We start from the raw sequence: 20,061 nt of genomic DNA on the forward strand, positions 1-20,061 counted from the left end.
ATTACCACATACACATCTCACAAAAACTCTAGGAAACACCTGTTAAAATTTCCCTGAGTCTTGTGATTTTATAAGCCATCTCTTCCCATTAGAACAGTGCTTTTCAGTATTTTAAAGTGTATGGATACATTTAGGGGAAAAAGCATACACAATAAATGTATGTATGAGGGATCTGCATTTTGTGTTAGTCATTCAACATATTTTTGAGATGTTACCAGTTACTGAACACTGTACACTGTACACCTGAACACTGTTGTAGGTAAAAGGAATAAAACAAGGAACAAAATAGACAAGACCCCTGATATTATGAAGCCTATATTATAAAAGGAAGATAAAATCCCTTGTTTGGTGATAGGGTTCGGGGTGGAAGCTGAAAACAGACCAAGATTTTCAACAATGAGCAAGAGGTTTTTTTTCTATAGAATTAATATTTCCATATCAATTATAATATCCTGGAATATATCCTCTCTATATAATATAGACCATTTAAATATAGTGTGTAATATATATACACATATATAGTTCTCTCTACATATGTATGTGTACATAATGTGTACGTATATATTACATATATACTGTGTGTATATATATATATATAAAATATATATATATATATAATATATATATATATTTATACAGAGAGAGAGAGAGCGCTTTGATAACTTTTTGTCAATATTATGGACTGAATATTTATTTGTGTCCCCCACCAAAATTCATCTTTTGAAGCCCTAACTCCTAATGTGATGGCATTTGAAGGTGGGACCTTTGGGAGGTAATTAGGTTCAGATGAAGTCATGAGGATGGGGCTCCCATTATGGGATTAATGTCCTTATAAGAGGAGGAAAAGGGACAAAGATCTCCTTTCCTCTGTCTCCACCATGTGAGGACATAGCAAGAAGGCAGTCATCTGCAAACCTGGAAGACAGCCCTCGCCAAGAATCAAATCTGCTGGCATCTTGATCTTGGACTTTCCAACCTGAAACCTTTGTTGTTTAAGCCACCCAGTACTATGACATTTTGGTAGTATACCATTATGGTATATAGTATTTGTTATAGCAGCTCAAGCTGACTAAGACAGTCAGGGAAATGCAGAATTAATTTAAAAAACAATTAAAAAGATGTATCCAGTAACACATTTTTATAACTTTTTATTTTGAGGTAATTTCAAATGTATGGAAAAGATGTAAGTACAGTAAAAAGAAGTTCTGTGTACTTTCACCAAGATTCACCAGTGGTTAATATAAAATCCCCAAGTGGAACTGTGAAAAGGTATATTTTATATATATATATATATATATATATATATAAATTATATATTGCAATATATAATGCAATGCAGTGTGTGTGTGCAATGCTTGATACTGATAAGATGATCCTGGACTGTGTGTGTGTACACACCATAAAGGGCATTATTGAGACTACTGGTGAAGTTTTGAATAAGATTTGTAAATTAGTTAATAGTATAAATTAGAAAATAAGATTTATCGTCGTACTGTGGTTATATAAGAAAATGTCCTTGTGCTTAGAAAATACATACTGACTTATTAAAGGGGTATCTTGCCTGCAACCTATTTGCAATGAGTTCAATAACACTTTAAACTGATATCAATTTATATTTCCAGCCTACACTGCTTCCCTGATATCCAGACTCATATTTTCAATTGCCCACCCAACACTCAGCTTGAACATCTCATTAACCTCAAACTCAACATGCTCAAAACCAAGCTCCTCCTCTTACTGACGTTCTTCCCTCCCCAAACATTCTCCCTTAGTCTTCCCCTTCTTAGAAAATGGGACCTCCATCCTCCCTGTCGTTCAGTAGTTGAAGTAATACTTAATCCGCTTTTGTGTTCACATTCTGCATTTCTACCTTCAAAATATAACCAGAAACTGTCCCCGTATGACTAGCTCCTCCACCACAAGTACCTTTCTCTCTTCAGGGATTTCCGCAGTAACTCCGGAAATATTCTCCCTGCTTCCACACTCCACCCAGAATTTCCACACAGAAGCCAAAGAGATCGGAGCAGAATACAAGTCAGCTCATGTTACTCTTCTATTCAAAACCTTCCAATGGTTTTCTACCCTACTCAGAGTAAAAGTCAAACATTAAAGTGAGCTTCATGACTCTGCGTGATCTGGCCTCAATTTACTTTTCTGATGTCATCTTCTGTAACTCCCCCGCCCTTTTCACTTCATTCCAGGCACAGTGACATCCTTGTGAGGTCTCTCCCCAATTGCCCCATGGCTGATTCCCTCCCTTCCTGCAGGTCTCTGCTCAAAAGTTACCCTCTCAGAGGAGTGAGCCCTATCCCTGTACCTTTCAGTACAAAAGAGCAAACCCCACTTGCCATCACTTCCTGTCCTCACTCTGTTTTATTTTTCTCTGCAGAATGTTTCACCAACTAGCATGCTAAAACTTTACTTATTAAACAATTTATTGTCATTCTCACTCCATCAGAATATAAACTTCATGAGGGCTTGGGCTTTGTCATATGGTCTTTGTTCAAATAAGTGCTCAGTAAGTTGCTGAATGGTTCAAGGAACATTATAGAGTCACAGTAACATCTACGTATATTTTGGGAAGAAGAAACAGACATGTAGAAGATTCATTCAGTCTGCAGACACTTTTCTGTGTCATTAATGAATTCTGGGGCCTCTAGTATTAGCTCTAAATCTAATAAAAAGAAAGATGTATCAGAGAAAGCGTTGCACTAAGATTGACGAGACCTCATTTCTAGTCTTGGCTCTGGACTTGAAAAACACATTCTTAGTTTCACCGTAAGTAAAACCAGAGAATTGGGACTTTCTAGGATCCTTTCCGGCTCAGGCTGTGTGATTCTGGGTGCTACCCACTGCTTTTGGAATCCTCAAAGAAGCACATGTGGCTTATTGACATAAGAACAGATTTGCACGTTTAAAAGCTTTGTATATAAGCATTAAGAAATTCACTTTGGATTCTCAAAAGGTGGTACTTGAAAAATTGCTGCTTTTACTAATTATGGTTATTCAGACTTTTCTTTATTATTATACAGAATAATAATTGTCATCACTTACTAAGTGCCCACATTTTAGGAACTTAGTTAAAAGGGGAAAAAAAGTGTAATTACACGGTGAGGATATCTGCATAAATTGATTGGTTTCAGGCATATATTAAGGTAGCAATGCATTATAAAGCCAGGAAGGTTTTCTCTTGATTTGCACCTATTATTTATTTACTTTTAATATAGTTAATTTTTTTGATAGCACAATCTTTTCTCCTTTGCTCAGCCTCCTGGCTGCCCATCTCAGCCACTGGAAGACTCATTTGGAGCTAACTTATCTTAATCGTGAAATTGTGGAGGATGGCTGACCTGTGTCTAAATTCTGGTTTGGCCATTCATTTATTTGTGTCCTGAAATAAGCTTCCCACTTTCTCTTAACTTTAAGGGTTTTCTCTTTTTTTTTAATGGAAATAATAAAAGCCAACCTGGAAAAAGAAAAGCCAATCTGTAAGGGAACTTTTGTAAGACAATAAAATAGATTTGTAAAGCACTTGGCATACACATACACTTGCTAGCTTCCTTCTTCTTCTCCCTTTTCCATCTTTGTGGCCTCAGAGAAACAACTCCCATGGAGAGAACATGGAAATGTTCCATGAGAAAAGTTCTCCACTCTTGCAAAGGAGAAATGACTTCAGAATCCCTTTTATATCCTGACCCTCTTTTAAAGAACCCAAATGCCCCATTTTCCATGCTAATACTTCTCCACAAAAATTTGCTTAATTATAAACCCAGCAAAAAGAACATTTTTTTCAGAGCACAAACTTGCTAAAATGTGTGTGTCTCCATGTGTCCATCCATTTCTATTCTCTTCAAAACAAAAGCAACAAGCTAGTACCCAATGGGCTGGAAAATGGCCCACATATGTGTTTCCTTTACTCTGCAGTACTTTAATTTAATTTTTTTTTCCATTTACATTCTTATTCTTAAAATATTATTACACATGAAATTCTGAATTTCTGCTTTATTCTGAAACATCAAAAGATCTGATAAACGCAGATTAAGCCCTTGCATATATGACCAAATGATTTTTGACAAGGATGCCGAGACCATCCAATGTGTAAAGGACAGTCTTTTCAACAAATGGTGTTGGGAAAACTAGATACCATATGCAAAAGAATGAATTTGACCCTTACCTTACACCATATACAAAATTAACTCAAGAGACTTCCCTGGTGGCACAGTGGTTAAGAATCCACCTGCCAATGCAGGGGACACGGGTTCGAGCTCTGGTCCGGGAAGATCCCACATGCTGCAGAGCAACTAAGCCCGTGCACCACAACTACTGAGCCAGCACTCTAGAGCTCGTGAGCCACAACTACTGAGCCCGCGTGCCACAACTACTGAAGCCCACACCTAGAGCCCGTGCTCTGCAACAGGAGAAGCCAGCACAATGAGAAGCCCGCGCACCACAACGAAGAGTAGCCCCCACTCAGCACAGCTGGAGAAAGCCCATGCGCGGCAACAAAGACCCAACGCAGCCAAAAATAAATTAGTTAATTTTAAAAAATTAACTCAAAATAGATCAAAGATTTAAACTTAAGAGTTAAAACTTTAACACTCTTAGAATGAAACAGGGGGAAAGCTTCTTGACATGGAGTTTGACAATGATTTCTTGGACATGATGCCAAAAGCACAGGAAACAAAGTAAAAATAGTTAAACTGGACTACCTCAAAATTATAAACTTCTGTGCAACAAAGGACACAAACCACAGAGTGAAAATGCATCCAATGGAATGGAAGAAACCATGTATCTGAAAAGGAGTTAACATCCAGACTATATAAAGAAATCCCACAGCTCAACAAAAAATAACCCAAATAAAAAACAGGCAAAGGACTTAAGGAGACATTTTTCCAAGGAAGACACAGCCAATAAGCACATGAAAAGATGCTCAACATCATTAATCACTAGGGAAATGCAAATCAAAACCACAATGGGATATCACCTCACACCCATTAGTATGACTACTACCCAAAAAAAGAGAAAATAACAAGTTCTGGCCAGGATGTGGGGAAATTGGAACCTTTGTGCACTATTGGTGGGAATGTAAAATGGAGCAGCCACTATGGAGAACAATCTGGAGGTTCCTCAGAAAATATTAAAAATAGAATTACCATCTGAGCCAGCAATTCCACTTCTGGGTACATACCCAAAACAATTAAAAACAGGGTCTCAAAGAGATGGGTGTACATCCGTATTCATAGCAGCATTATTCATAATAGTCAAAAGGTAGAAGCACGTGCCTTCTACATGATCCATTCTGAGTGCCCTTCAGATCAGACTTACTTAACTAACAATAAGTTAGAAGTAAAAAATGCTTTAGAGATAATGTCATCCACGCCCCTCCTTGGGAGATTAGGTAACAGAGGATGGGGAAGTGAAGTGATTCACCTATCACACACCCAAATCAGAGCCATCAATAGCTCTCTATACAATCAAAACTCCACTCCTTGACACTGTTCCTGGATTCTCAATTAGGAGAGGGGTTTTCCTTTTATAATGGATTGACAGTGGTTTGTTTGTGACAGGCTGGTTGTTCAAACTGGACAGTAGCAGGCATTTTTAAAGCAATTATACTCAGGTAGTTTCAAGTTCCCTGAAATTATAGGTCACTAGTACTCATTATAGACGTTTAAAGAAGTTCATCAATCCCTGGAAAAATCAGCAGACAGCTTAGCTTGGGAAAATCATTTGACTTGTACATGTAAAAATGGGTGTTTGGGGGACTTCCCTGGTGGCACAGCGGTTAAAAATCCACCTGCCAATGCAGGGGACACTGGTCCGGGAAGATCCCACATGCCATGGAGCAACTAAGCCCGTGCGCCACAACTACTAAGCCTGTAGTCTAGAGCCCACGTGCTGCAACTACTGATGCCTGCGTGCCTAGAGCCCGTGCTCCACAACAAGAGAAGCCACCACAACAAGAAGCCCGCGCACCACAACAAAGAGTAGCCCCCGCTCGCCACAACTAGAGAAAGCTCGCGTGCAGCAATAAGGACCCAACGCAGCCAAAAAGTAAAACAAAAAAAGGGTGTTTGGGAGGTAACCTGGTATAATCACAGCTGAAAGATGTGGAGCAGTAGCTGTCACATTCTTTGGTGTTTGCAAAAACTTCCGAGAACTGCATGCATTATGTCCTTTGTGAATGCTTTATATACACATCTACAAAATAAACGTTCGCTTTCATAAGAGGGGTATCCAATCTCCAAAGTATTTATGTGCATAAAACTGTTTGAAGGCAACAAAAACAGATATAAAACCTCCCTTTTCCTGATTCAATTTTGCAATGAAGAATTATTTAATGGGTGGGAAATTAGGCAAGTCTTTTCCTTTGGCACTAACGACACAGCAGGAATATATAAATAGGGTAGCGGGCAGCGGAATCCCCCACACGCTCAAAAGGTGCCAGGGAAACCCTCTATGCTTAACACGGCCCTGCCTGATTTCCCCTGGCTTTTTTCCCTTATTAGAATGTCACCATGTCAATCTGTCCTCACGATAGAGGCCGCCTCTTTTATCCCTCTCTCCAGCTCAGGCATTCCATCAAAGCTAATATCAAATCATCACACTATACACCTTACCTATGTACAGTCTTTACTTATCAATTCTACGTCAATAAAGCTGCGGAGTGGGCAGTTAATAATCCAGAGTCTCTGTCAGTAAAACTATTACGTAGCAGGCTTTTCTTTCATTGTAAATGCGGAAGCTTTCAACTTCATAATTACGTAAAAGCCGATTGTAATCAATGCCTTCTTCTAAGGAAAAGTAAGCAAACACACACTTGATCAACCTGATGAAAACATAATCTGGGACCAAAAATTGAGTCAGAACAAGCACCAATTGGAAGCAAAGCCTTCACTATGCAACACATTTTCTAGGAAGCTCTCAGAATAGTTTTTTTAGAAAATCTGCTTATATCCAATATCCTATGATAAACCACAGTGGAAAGGAATTTAAAAAAAAGAATGTATGTATATATATATATATGTATATGTATAACTGAATCACTTTGCTGACAGCAGAACTTAACACAACATTGTAAAATAACTATACTTCAATTAAAAAAAGAAAGAAAGAAATATGTTCCCATGTTCTTTCAAAGGAGATAAAATTTTCAGATGTGCCAAAAGTTTCAAACGAACGTTATATTTTTCATGGAAATTCATTTTCTATTATTAAAATGCATTGGGATGTAACTCTACTTCTCCCTGGGTAAGTCTGAATGAACTCAGCATATGTTAGGAGCCTATTTATGGTGTACGAATAACATGTGTAATAAAGCATGGGAGAAGAGTCAGAAACTTTTAAGAGTAACAACAGAGTTATCATTTTGCACTTGGGAATGCCAAAATTTATGTAACAAAAGTACGGCATCCCTTTTGTAATTTTATAAGATGTGTTTTGTTACTCATCGATTTATCAGCACTAAGATTATAAGTAGATCACATCATCAGAAAATCTACAAACGACAAATGCTGGAGAGGGTGTGGAGAAAAGGGAACCCTCTTGCACTGTTGGTGGGAATGTAAACTGGTACAGCCACTGTGGAGAACAGTATGGAGGGGAGGTTCCTTAAAAAACTAAAAACAGGGGCTTCCCTGGTGGTGCAGTGGTTGGGAGTCCGCCTGCCAGTGCAGGGGACACGGGTTCAAGCCCTGGTCTGGGAGGATCCCACATGCCGCGGAGCAACTGGGCCCGTGTGCCACAACTCCTGAGCCTGCGTGCCTGGAGCTTGTACTCCGCAACGAGAGAGGCCGCGACAGTGAGAGGCCCGCACACCGCAATGAAGAGTGGCCCCCACTCGCTGCAACTAGGGAAAGCCCTCGCACAGAAACGAAGACCCAACACAGCCGAAAATAAATTAATTAATTAAAAAAAAAAACTAAAAAAACTGAAAACCATATGACCTAGCAATCCCACTACTGGGCAAATACCCAGAGAAAACTGTAATTCAAAAAGACACATGCACCCCAATGTTCACTGTAGCACTATTTACAATAGCCAGGTCATGGAAGCAACCTAAATGTCCATCAACAGATGAATGGATAAAGAAGATGTGGCACATATATACAGTACAGTACGATGGAATATTACTCAGCCATAAAAAGGAACAAAATTGGGTCATCTGTAGAGACGTGGATGGACCTAGAGACTGTCCTACAGAGTGAAGTAAGTCAGAAAGAGGAAAACAAATATCGTATATTAACACATATATGTGGAATCTAGAAAAATGGTACAGATGAACCAGTTTGCAAGGCAGAAATAGAGACACTGACATAGAGAACAAACGAAGGGGGGAAAGCTAGGGGGGTGGGGGGTGGGATGAACTGGGAGCTTGGGATTGACCTATATACACTAATATGTATAAAACAGATAACTAATAAGAACCTGCCATATAAAAAATAAATAAATAAAATAAAATTCAAATTAAAAAAAAGATCATAAGTAGACCAGTGATATTCGCAATTGATAGAAATCATTACTTTTCTGGAATATTCTTCCCAACGTTTTCACAAAAGTTTTTATCAATCACTCACTTTTTCCTAAGCAAAAGTGCTGTCAGCTTGGAGGGGATGTTAGCTATGGAGGCAGCGTTAGTTGCTGGGGGAGTGGGGTTAGTGGTGACAGTTATGGGTACTAGTGATGTTACAGGTGGTCATTGTGGGTGGTGGTGGTAGTGAGGGTGGCAGTTGGGGAAGATAATGGTGACTTTTGCGGGGGCAGCCGCTGTGTTAGTCATGGTGGCATCAGTGGGGAAGGTAGTTGTAATTGGAGGTGGTGGTGATGGTGATGGTGATAGTTGTGGGCGGTGGTAACAGCAGGTGCAGGCGGTAGTTACTGGCAGTAGAGTCGTATATATTTGGCTAGAGTGATGAAGAGATGTGGGCAGAGGAAATTATTCTTAAGAGGAAATTTTAGGGATTGTATTATGTGATTGAGTATGTTGTTTAAACATGACAAGATGTAGTTTGAAAAGAGCTAATCATAAAACATCCACTGTAGCCAAAATTATCGGGGTTTCCTTTTCTGTGGATCTGTTGCTGGCAGTCACTGAGGAAAACCCACCAGAGTGACACAAGAAACTACCATACCTGATTGCTGACTGTAACTTTAACTAGCATCCGGGCTTTGGCTTTCACTCTGGGATGGGAGGCTTTAGGGTTTTGGACAAAAGAGTGACATGACTTGACCTAAGTCCTCAATGCAGCGATCAGAACAGTCCGTAGGAGAACAAGTATGTGAGATGACGTGGCTTGGGCCAGGGTGGTGGGGGCAGAGGTGATGAGGTGTGGCTACGTTATGAATATATTTTGAAAGTAGAGCCCACAGGATTCTCTGGGATTTGTGGGATGTGAGAGCAGGGAGTCTAGAATTTGGAGAGAGTACCCCAGGTGATTCTGAGAGAGGACCACGCTTTGCACAATAATGATGCAATGACATCTGTTTTTCGACTTTATCATTTCTTATTAGAAACTGACAAATTTCTTGGCACGTTGATGGTCTTAGTAATTTTTTTTTAATGGAAAACACATTCAATGAGGACATTTTCAGAAAAAAACTTATAAGCAAAATCATGCCAGGTCTTAATACTAATCCACATGTTTCCTTGTCAGTAACAAGGTGTTTATTTTAAAAATATTTATTAAATAAACAAATCCTCATATCCTTTTTTTTTTTAATTTTTATTTATTTCTTTACTTTTGGCTGTGTTGGGTCTTCGTTGCGGTGCACAGGCTTCTCATTGAGGTGGCTTCTCTTGTTGCAGAGCATGGGCTCTAGGCGCACGGGCTCAGTAGTTGTGGCTCTTGGGCTCTAGAGAACAAGCTTAGTGTTTGTGGTGCACAGGCTTAGTTGCTCCGTGGCATGTGGGATCTTCCCAGACCAGGCATCGAACCCGTGACCCCTGCATTGGCAGGCGGATTCTTAACCACTGTGCCACCAGGGAGGTCCAAACCCTCGAACTCTATTTTCACAATCTGAGCCAGCCTTCTCGAATGTAGGTAAACCCACAGCCACAGAGTAGAGAGTATTTTTGGAAAGAGTCTGATGTCTCCAAACTGTGTGAATGAGACTCAGGAAATCTGAAAGCTTGGTTTTTATTAGCACCAAACTTCCCATTGATAAAGAGGTTTACAGAACATTGAAGCAAAGGCTTCCTTCTTTCTTGAGGAATTATCAGAAGGTATGTCCCTACATTAATAATCTCTCCACTATTCTTCTTTTTCTCTTTAGTCTGTGCCCATGGCATGTATGATGTCAGCAGCCACAAGCTATTCTGAATGATGAGAACTGGTTTTCAGTAACCTACAAGGCAATTGTTTGTTTGTCTCTCTTCCTACGGAGATCTAGAGGCATTTATTAAAAACACACACACTAAAAAAAAAAAAAAAAAAAAACACACACACTCACACACACACACACACATCACTATGACATTGACTTAGTTTACGAAAGATAATAAAGTATTTTACAAAATTAGTTTCAACTCAAAATGAGTTAAAGCAATTAGGAAAAATGATAGTATCACCAATACTCCAACTCAAATATTCAGTTTCCAAGAGTTCTTTAACCTGTCCTACCCCTCATCAGCACCTGTTGCAAATACCAGGTCACAGTACATTTGGATGTCTTACTTGGAAAACTAATAAATCCTCACCAAAGTCTTGGTCTTAAAGAAGCAAGAGAGAATAGGAATAAATAGTCACCTCCAAATCAGTCGTCCTTTGACTTCAGAAAATCCCATGGTCTTAGAAGCTTCAAAGTCAGAATCAGTTCCATGCACCACTCTTAAAAAGACTGATCTCTGAGAGAGAAAAATTGAGGGTTATTTGGTTATTGAATTTTCTCATTCACTCAAATATAGACATAAAGTATCTGTTTTGTATCAGGCACTGTTCTATATACTGCAGTAGTGAGGGAACAGAGAAAGAAAAAAAGAAAAGAATCAAGTCCCTGCCCTCACAAACTTTACATTCCACATTGATTCCAAGTAACTTCAATCAAATATCATGCTAAATTTTTCAAGAGTTTCCTTTTGGTTTTCCATAGTCTCTCCCAAGTAACTGTGAATATCTACTTTTCTGGGGAAAAAAAAAAAAAAAGCTATGCTTTCTGCCACTTGGCCAGCACAGATAGTTCAAGACCACAGAAAGAGACATAATGCTTATTTATAACTATAAATGCAAACACATAAATGTAGATATCAAATATATATACAAAATGTTGATATACATACACATACAAGGTAAGAGTCTAATGAAGCAATTAAAAGTTAGGATTTGAAGTTCCAGAACACATGTTCCAGTCTTGATGCTATCACTTAACTTAAGCCATTATATCTCAGGTAAGTTTACTGATCTCTTTAAATCTCAGTTCCTCACCTGTAAAGCTGGAATAATAATACATACATACATAATTGGACTAATGTGATGATTAAATATGAGAATGTATACTAAAGCACTTATTCCAGTGGCTGGCATCAAGTTCATATCTAATACTCATTATCACTATATTTCTATTACTTCCTTGTATCATAGATGGAAATTAAGAATCCTGTCAGCAAAATCTCAATCATGTTTTGTGATTGTCAAAAAAACTATCATTCATAGTCACTGGGGCATTTCTTCCCTAAGTTTCTGCAGAAACTCGGTTTCTAAAATTTGATATCAAAAACTGGCAGAAATTCAACTGAATGTCCCACTGTAGGCCTCCAAAACACATCTACATCCGAATCTGTTTCACTTGATTTCCCAGAGTAGGTCACTGGCATATGACACCCTTTACTGTTGTATAAAGAAAAGCATCAAAACTGCCATTGCTTTTGCATAAATGTATTTTTTTCTTCTCTTCTCTTTTAGCATTTTTTCCTTCTCTTTCTTTAGATCTAGCCTTAACAGAATCTATTTAGGAAGATTTTTCTTTTTCCAAAAGTGTAATAAGGCAAGTGAAAACATCGTTACTAGATGACCCTGAACATAATTTCAACTTTTTATATTATTCTGGACCATCCTTTGCAAGGATGGTCCCATCCCTCCCTAAAGAGGATCCTAAAAAGGAAGTGGAAGTGGATTTGCCAGTGTAAAATGGCATCTAGTTAGCAGTCCACATATTAATATCTCAAAACATGCCATTGTAATACCTACAAAGACTCAGTTAAGACATCAGAACTCAAAGGAAGCCTGGAAAATGAGACAGACAACCAAGCCATTACCAGAATCTGTTTTTGTCTTTCTGATATTATGGAGTTATTTTTTCAGGAACTTAGATAGTGCTATTCACCCTAAACGATGGTAGCTCCAAATGTCTTGAATGTAGTGTTTCTATTGTTTATGATGCTTCACAATGGATCACTTCTCAGTTCTCTGGTTATTAGCTCTAGTTTCATTTCCGGCCTTACCTTTCACCAGCCCACACTGTTCTATATTACATTCCACTTTCAGCTAGAAAAAAAATATCTAAGGGAAAACAGATAAATACTCCTGTTAAATACCAAAGTTTATTAATTAAAAACAAAAATGCTCATGGCTACATTTTTCTCCCAGTTAAAAATTCATGGACTCTGTGACATATTGCCCCTAATGGAATAGTCATCTCTTACTACTCCAAATTCTTGGAACTCTTTGCTAAGTCTGCTTACTGGGAAAATATGTTATCATTTTATTACATTAAAAAAAATGTAGAGTTTTGGCAACATTGACTGGATCATGAATAGAAGTACTCCACTTCTATTTTGCATATGATAGAACTCACTCCGGTTGGATCATCTAACTATGGGAAAAATTTCAAATTGTGGACTAAACACATGTGCATCAGAAACTTATGGGCTAGGGCGGTCATGCACAATTCAGATTCCAAGTTCCCACCCACAGATGTTCTAATCCTGAAGGTCTGGGGTCAAACGTGAAATCTTGAAATCGGAGAACATTTCTCTAGTGGTTAAAGGATTTGGTGAAAAGCCCACTTTTCCATATGTACAAACTCAGCTTTACCTACATCTTTCTACATTTCGTCTGTACATACACTTTTCTAAATACACTTTCCTTTTATCTAAAATAAGTTGGAAAGAATTGGGTTAGATTTTTCAAAGAAAGCCAATTATTGCTCTGCAAAGTGAAGGTAGTGTCAGTTTCATTGTAGCAGGTGTTTTATAAGCTGATAAAGTCTAGGAAGATATGCATATGATCAATCCTTTGAAAGTGGTTTCAAGAGAAATAGGGGCTTACAAGATTTTTCACTTTCAAGATAGAATATAGATGAAATCCCATAGGACATCATCTTATTAATGTAATTACACAGATACAGGCATTGAAAGAAGTATCAGGTTGATTAGAAATGACAGTGAGAGAGCTGGCAAGTGCAAGTAGAGATTTCCAAGCTGACAAAATCAGAACCAAACAGCATACATTTAGGTTAGAATAAATCTTGCTGAAGAATGCAACCCTCCCTAAAGAGAATCCGAAAAAGGAAGTGGAAGTGGATTTGCCAGTGTAAAATGGCATCTGGTTAGCAGCCCACATATTGATATCTCAAAATATGCCATTGTAATACCTACAAAGACTCAGTAAGACATCAGAGCTCAGAGGAAGCCTGGGAAATGAGACAGACAACCAAGCCATTACCAGAATCTGTAAGAAATCCCAACAATAACAAGCCAAGAGAGCTGAAATGAGACATCCTACAAATGATCTCATAGCAAACACACCACCCGGAAGATAACTGCAAGAGGTTTGGAATCTCCATTTATTATTTATCTCTGATTCACTGACTCAGGAACCATGCTCAGTTATAAAATGAGGCAGCTGTCCCTATCCTGGGAAACTCGCTTTCCTCTGTTTATGCCTTAGTCCCTTCCAAGTGCCTCCCACTCAAAATATATTGGAGGATTTTAAACCTAAGAAAAGCAACGAGGCTAAAAAGAGGGAGGACTGACGATGATACAATACATTTAAGATGGTGTAAAAGACACAAATAGAAATGTTAAGTAAGGTATAACTCAGAAAGAACCTTTAGAAGTAATGTGTACAAGAGGCTGTAGTCTTTCAGAATTTTTGGTGAATCCGTATGTGCAGGTATGGGGCAATGTGAGCGAGAAGTCTGTCTGAATTCAACAAAGCTGCAGTAGATGAATGGCTATGGGCAACGGAAATCAGCCAAGACCTATGAGACAGACCTTTTCAGTTGGCATTAGTAGCCGATGTTCTCAGTAGATTGTCCTATAATGTAGAATGGACTGAATCATGTTTAAGAACAGTATTTTTAAATCAACTTTATTGAGGTATAATTTGCTTTAAACAAAATGTACCCGCACGACCCCAGAGATGGGCATGAGACGCTAAGGCTGCTGCTGCCGCCACCAAGAAGCCTGTGTGCGAGCACAGGTCACTATCCACACCTCCCGTCCCGGGAGCCTGTGCACCCTGCCACTGCCAGGGTCCCAGGATCCCGGGACAACTTCCCCAGGAGAACGCATGGCGCACTTCAGGCTGGTGCAACGTCATGCCGGCTTCTGCCGCCGCAGGCTCGCCCCGCACTCCGTACCCCTCCCTCTCCCTGGCCTGAGTGAGCCAGGGCCCCCGAATCACCTGCTCCTTTAACCCTGACCTGTCTGAGGGAAGAACAGACGCCCTCAGGCGACCTACACGCAGAGGCGGGGCCAAATCTAAAGCTGAACCCCGGGAGCTGTGCGAACAAAGAAGAGGAAGGGAAATCTCTCCCAGCAGCCTCAGAAGCAGCGGATTAAATCTCCACAATCAACTTGATGTGCCCTGCATCTGTGGAATACCTGAATAGACAACAAATCATCCCAAACTGAGGAGGTGGACTTTGAGAGCAAGATTTATTATTTTTTCCCCTTTTTCTCTTTTTGTGAGTGTGTATGTGTATGCTTCTGTGTGAGATTTTGTCTGCATAGCTTTGCTTTTACCATGTGTCCTAGGGTTCAGTCTATCCATTTTTTTTTTTTTTACTTTTTAAATTTTTTTAATAATTATTTTTATTTTAATAACTTTTTTATTTTATTTTATTTTGTCTTCTTTCTTTCTTTCTTTTTCTCCCTTTTATTTTGAGCCGTGTGGATGACAGGCTCTTGGTGCTCCAGCCTGGTGTCAGGGCTATGCCTCTGAGATGGGAGAGCCAAGTTCAGGACATTGGTCCACAAGAGACCTCCCAGCTCCACGTAATATCGAACGGCAAAAATCTCCCAGAGATCTCCATCTCAACACCAACATCCAGCTTCACTCAACGACCAGCAAGCTACAGTGCTGGACACCCTATGCCAAACAACTAGCAAGACAGGAACACAACCCCACCCATTAGCAGAGAGGCTGCCTAAAATCATAATAAGGCCACAGACACTCCAAAACAAAACACCAGACATAGACCTGCCCACCAGAAAGACAAGATCCAGCCTCATCCACCAGAACACAAGCACTAGTCCCCTCCACCAGGAAGCGTACACAACCCACTGATCCAACCTTAGCCACTGGGACAGACACAAAAAACAACGGGAACTACGAACCTGCAGCCTGCAAAAAGGAGAACCCAAACACAGTAAGATAAGCAAAATGAGAAAACAGAAAAACACACAGCAGATGAAGGAGCAAGGTAAGAACCCACCAGACCAAACAAATGAAGAGGAAATAGACAGTCTACCTGAAAAAGAATTCAGAATAATGATATTAAACATGATCCAAAATCTTGGAAATAGGGCTTCCGTGGTGGCGCAGTGGTTGAGAGTCCGCCTGCCAATGCAGGGGACACGGGTTCATGCCTCAGTCTGGGAAGATTCCACATGCCGTGGAGCGGCTGGGCCCGCGAGCCATGGCCGCTGAGCCTGCGCGTCCAGAACCTGTGCTCCGCAACGGGAGAGGCCACAACAGTGAGGGGCCCGCGTACAGCAAAAAAAAAAAAGAAAAAAATTCTTGGAAATAGAATGGAGAAAATACAAGAAACATTTAACAAGGACCTAGAAGAACTAAAGAGCAAACAAAGAGCGATGAACAACACAATAAATGAAATTGGAAATTCTCTAGAAAGGATCAACAGCAGAATAACTGAGGCGGAAGAATGGAAAACTGACCTGGAAGATAAAATAGTGGAAATAACTATTGCAGAGCAGAATAAAGAAAAAAGAATGAAAAGAATTGAGGACAGTCTCAGAGACCTCTGGGACAACATTAAATGCATCAACATTCAACTTATAGGGGTCCCAGAAGAAGAAGAGGAAAAGAAAGGGACTGAGAAAATATTTGAAGAGATTATAGTTGAAAACTTCCCTAATATGAGAAAGGAAAGAGCAAACAAGTCCAGGAAGCACAGAGAGTTCCACACAGGATAAATCCAAGGAGAAACACGCCAAGACACATATTAATCAAACTATCAAAAATTAAATACAAAGAAAAAATATTAAAAGCAGCAAGGGAAAAACAACAAATAACATACAAGGGAATCCCCATAAGGTTAACAGCTGATCTTTCAGTAGAAACTCTGCAAGCCAGAAGGGAGTTGCAGGACATATTTAAAGTGATGAAGGAGAAAAACCTACAACCAAGATTACTCTACCCAGCAAGGATCTCATTCAGATTTGATGGAGAAATTAAAACCTTTACAGACAGGCAAAAGCTGAGAGAGTTCAGCACCACCAAACCAGCTTTACAACAAATGCTAAAGGAACTTCTCTAGGCAAGAAACGCAAGAGAAGGAAAAGACCTATAATACCAAACCCAAAACAATTAAGAAAATGGGAATAGGAACATACATATCGATAATTTCCTTAAATGTAAATGGATTAAATGCTCCAACCAAAAGACTGGCTGAATGGATACAAAAACAAGACCCGTGTATATGCTGTCTACAAGAGACCCACTTCAGACCTAGGGACACATACAGACTGAAAGTGAGGGGATGGGAAAAGATATTCCATGCAAATGGAAATCAAAAGAAAGCTGGAGTAGCAATTCTCATATCAGACAAAATAGACTTTAAAATAAAGACTATTACAAGAGACAAAGAAGGACACTACACAATGATCAACGGATCTATCCAAGAAGATATAACAATTGTAAATATTTATGCACCCAACATAGGAGCACCTCAATACATAAGGCAAATACTAACAGCCATAAAAGGGGAAATCGACAGTAACACAATCATAGTAGGGGACTTTAAAACCCCACTTTCACCAATGGACAGCTCATCCAAAATGAAAATAAATAAGGAAACACAAGCTTTAAATGATACATTAAACAAGATGGACGTAATCGATACTTATAGGACATTCCATGGAAAAACAACAGAATACACATTTTTCTCAAGTGCTCATGGAACATTCTCCAGGATAGGTCATATCTTGGGTCACTAATCAAGCCTTGGTAAATTTAAGAAAATTGAAATCATATCAAGTATCTTTTCCGACCACAATGCTATGAGACTAGACATCAATTACAGGAAAAGATCTGTAAAAAATACAAACACATGGAGGCTAAACAATACACTATTTAATAACGAAGTGATCACTGAAGAAATCAAAGAGGAAATAAAAAAATACCTAGAAACAAATGACAATGAAAAAATGACCACCCAAAACCTATGGGATGCAGCAAAAGCAGTTCTACGAGGGAAGTTTATAGCAATACAATCCTACCTTAAGAAACAAGAAACATTTCAAATAAACAAACTAACCTTGCAACTAAAGCAATTAGAGAAAGAAGAACAAAAAAAACCCAAAGTTAGCAGAAGGAAAGAAATCATAAAGATGAGATCAGAAATAAATGAAAAAGAAAAGAAGGAAATGATAGCAAAGATCAATAAAACTAAGAGCTGGTTCTTTGAGAAGATAAACAAAATTGATAAACCATTAGCCAGACTCATCAAGAAAAAAAGGGAGAAGACTCAAATCAATAGAATTAGAAATGAAAAAGGAGAAGTTACAACTGACACTTCAGAAATAGGATCATGAGAGATTACTACAAGCAACTCTATGCCAATTAAATGGACAACCTGGAAGAAATGGACAAATTTTTAGAAATGTACAGCCTTCCGAGACTGAACAGGAAGAAATACAAAATATGAACAGACCAATCAGCAGCACTGAAATTGAAACTGTGATTTAAAATCTTCCAACAAACAAAAGCCCAGGACCAGATGGCTTTACAGGCGAATTCTATGAAACATTTAGAGAAGAGCTAACACCTATCCTTCTCAAACTCTTCCAAAACATAGCAGAGGGAGGAACACTCTCAGACTCATTCTACGAGGCCACCATCACCCTGATACCAAAACCAGACAAAGATGTCACAAAGAAAGAAAACTACAGGCCAATATCACTAATGAACACAGATGCAAAAATCCTCAACAGTATACTGGCAAACAGAATCCAACAGCACATTAAAAGGATCATACACCGTGATCAACTGGGGTTTATCCCAGGAATGCAAGAATTCTTCAGTATATGCAAACCAATCAATGTGATACACCATATTAACAAATTGAAGGAGAAAAACCATATGATCATCTCAATAGATGCAGAAAAAGCTTTTGACAAAATTCAACACCATTTATGATAAAAACCCTCCAGAAAGTAGGCATAGAGGGTACTTACTTCAACATAATAAAGGCCGTACATGACCAACCCACAGCCAACATCGTTTTCAATGGTGAAAAACGGAAAACATTTCCACTAAGATCAGGAACAAGACAAGGTTGCCCACTCTCAACACTATTATTCAACATATTTTTGGAAGTTTCAGCCACAGCAATCAGAGAAGAGAAAGAAATAAAAGGAATCCAAATCAGAAAAGAAGAAGTAAAGCTGTCACTGTTTGCAGATGACATGATACTATGCATACAGAATCCTAAAGATGCTACCAGAAAACTACTAGAGCTATTCAATGAATTTGGTAAAGTAGCAGGATACAAAATTAATACACACAAATCTCTTGCATTCCTATACACTAATGATGAAAAATCTGAAAGTGAAATTAAGAAGACACTCCCGTTTACCATTGCAACAAAAAGAATAAAATATCTAGGAAAAAACCTACCTAAGGAGACAAAAGACCTGTATGCAGAAAATTACAAGACACCGATGAAATAACTTAAAGATTATACAAATAGATGGAGAGATATACCATGTTCTTAGATTGGAAGAATCAATATTGTGAAAATGACTATATTACCCAAAGCAATCTACAGATTCAATGCAATCCCTATCAAACTACCACTGGCATTTTTCACAGAACTAGAACAAAAAATTTCACAATTTGTATGGAAACACAAAAGACCCCGAATAGCCAAAGCAATCTTGAGAAAGAAAAGCGGAGCTGGAGGAATCACGCTCCCTGACTTCAGACTATACTACAAAGCTACAGTAATCAAGACAGTATGGTACTGGCACAAAAACAGAAATATAGATCAATGGAACAGGGTAGAAAGCCCAGAGATAAACCCATGCACATATGGTCACCTTATCTTTGATAAAGGAGGCAAGAATATACAATAGAGAAAAGACAGCCTCTTCAATAAGTGGTGCTGGGAAAAATGGACAGCTACATGTAAAAGAGTAAAATTAGAACACTGCCTAACACCATACACAAAAATAAACTCAAAATGGATTAAAGACCTAAATGTAAGGCCAGACACTATCAAACTCTTAGAGGAAAACATAGGCAGAACATTGTATGACATAAATCACAGTAAGACCCTTTTTGACTCATCTCCTAGAGAAATGGAAATAAAAACAAAAATAAACAAATGGGATCTAATGAAACTTAAAAGTTTTTGCACAGCAAAGGAAACCATAAACAAGACGAAAAGACAACCCTCAGTATGGGAAAAAATATTTGCAAATGAAGCAACAGACAATCTCCAAAATTTACAAGTAGCTCATGCAGCTCAATATTAAACAAACAAACAACCCAATCCAAAAATGGGCAGAAGACCTAAATAGACATTCCTCCAAAGAAGATATACAGATTGCCAACAAACACATGAAAGGATGCTCAACATGACTCATCATTAGAGAAA

General features: G+C 38.8%; 1 long non-coding RNA gene across 1 annotated transcript in view; it reads right to left on the minus strand.

Moving 5' to 3' along the window:
* Nucleotides 1–9,225: 9,225 nt before the first annotated feature.
* LOC141277111 (uncharacterized) overlaps nucleotides 9,226–20,061 on the minus strand; it is a 112,783-nt gene continuing 101,947 nt past the window's right edge. Inside the window, exons 4-5 of the long non-coding RNA XR_012327847.1 lie at nucleotides 10,746–10,843; nucleotides 9,226–9,852 (exon numbers count right to left, since the gene is read on the minus strand). This is a non-coding gene — a long non-coding RNA (uncharacterized lncRNA). The remainder of the gene's footprint in view (nucleotides 9,853–10,745; nucleotides 10,844–20,061) is intronic.

Source organism: Tursiops truncatus, chromosome 19 (genome assembly GCF_011762595.2).
Source record: "Tursiops truncatus isolate mTurTru1 chromosome 19, mTurTru1.mat.Y, whole genome shotgun sequence".
NCBI lineage: Eukaryota > Metazoa > Chordata > Mammalia > Artiodactyla > Delphinidae > Tursiops > Tursiops truncatus.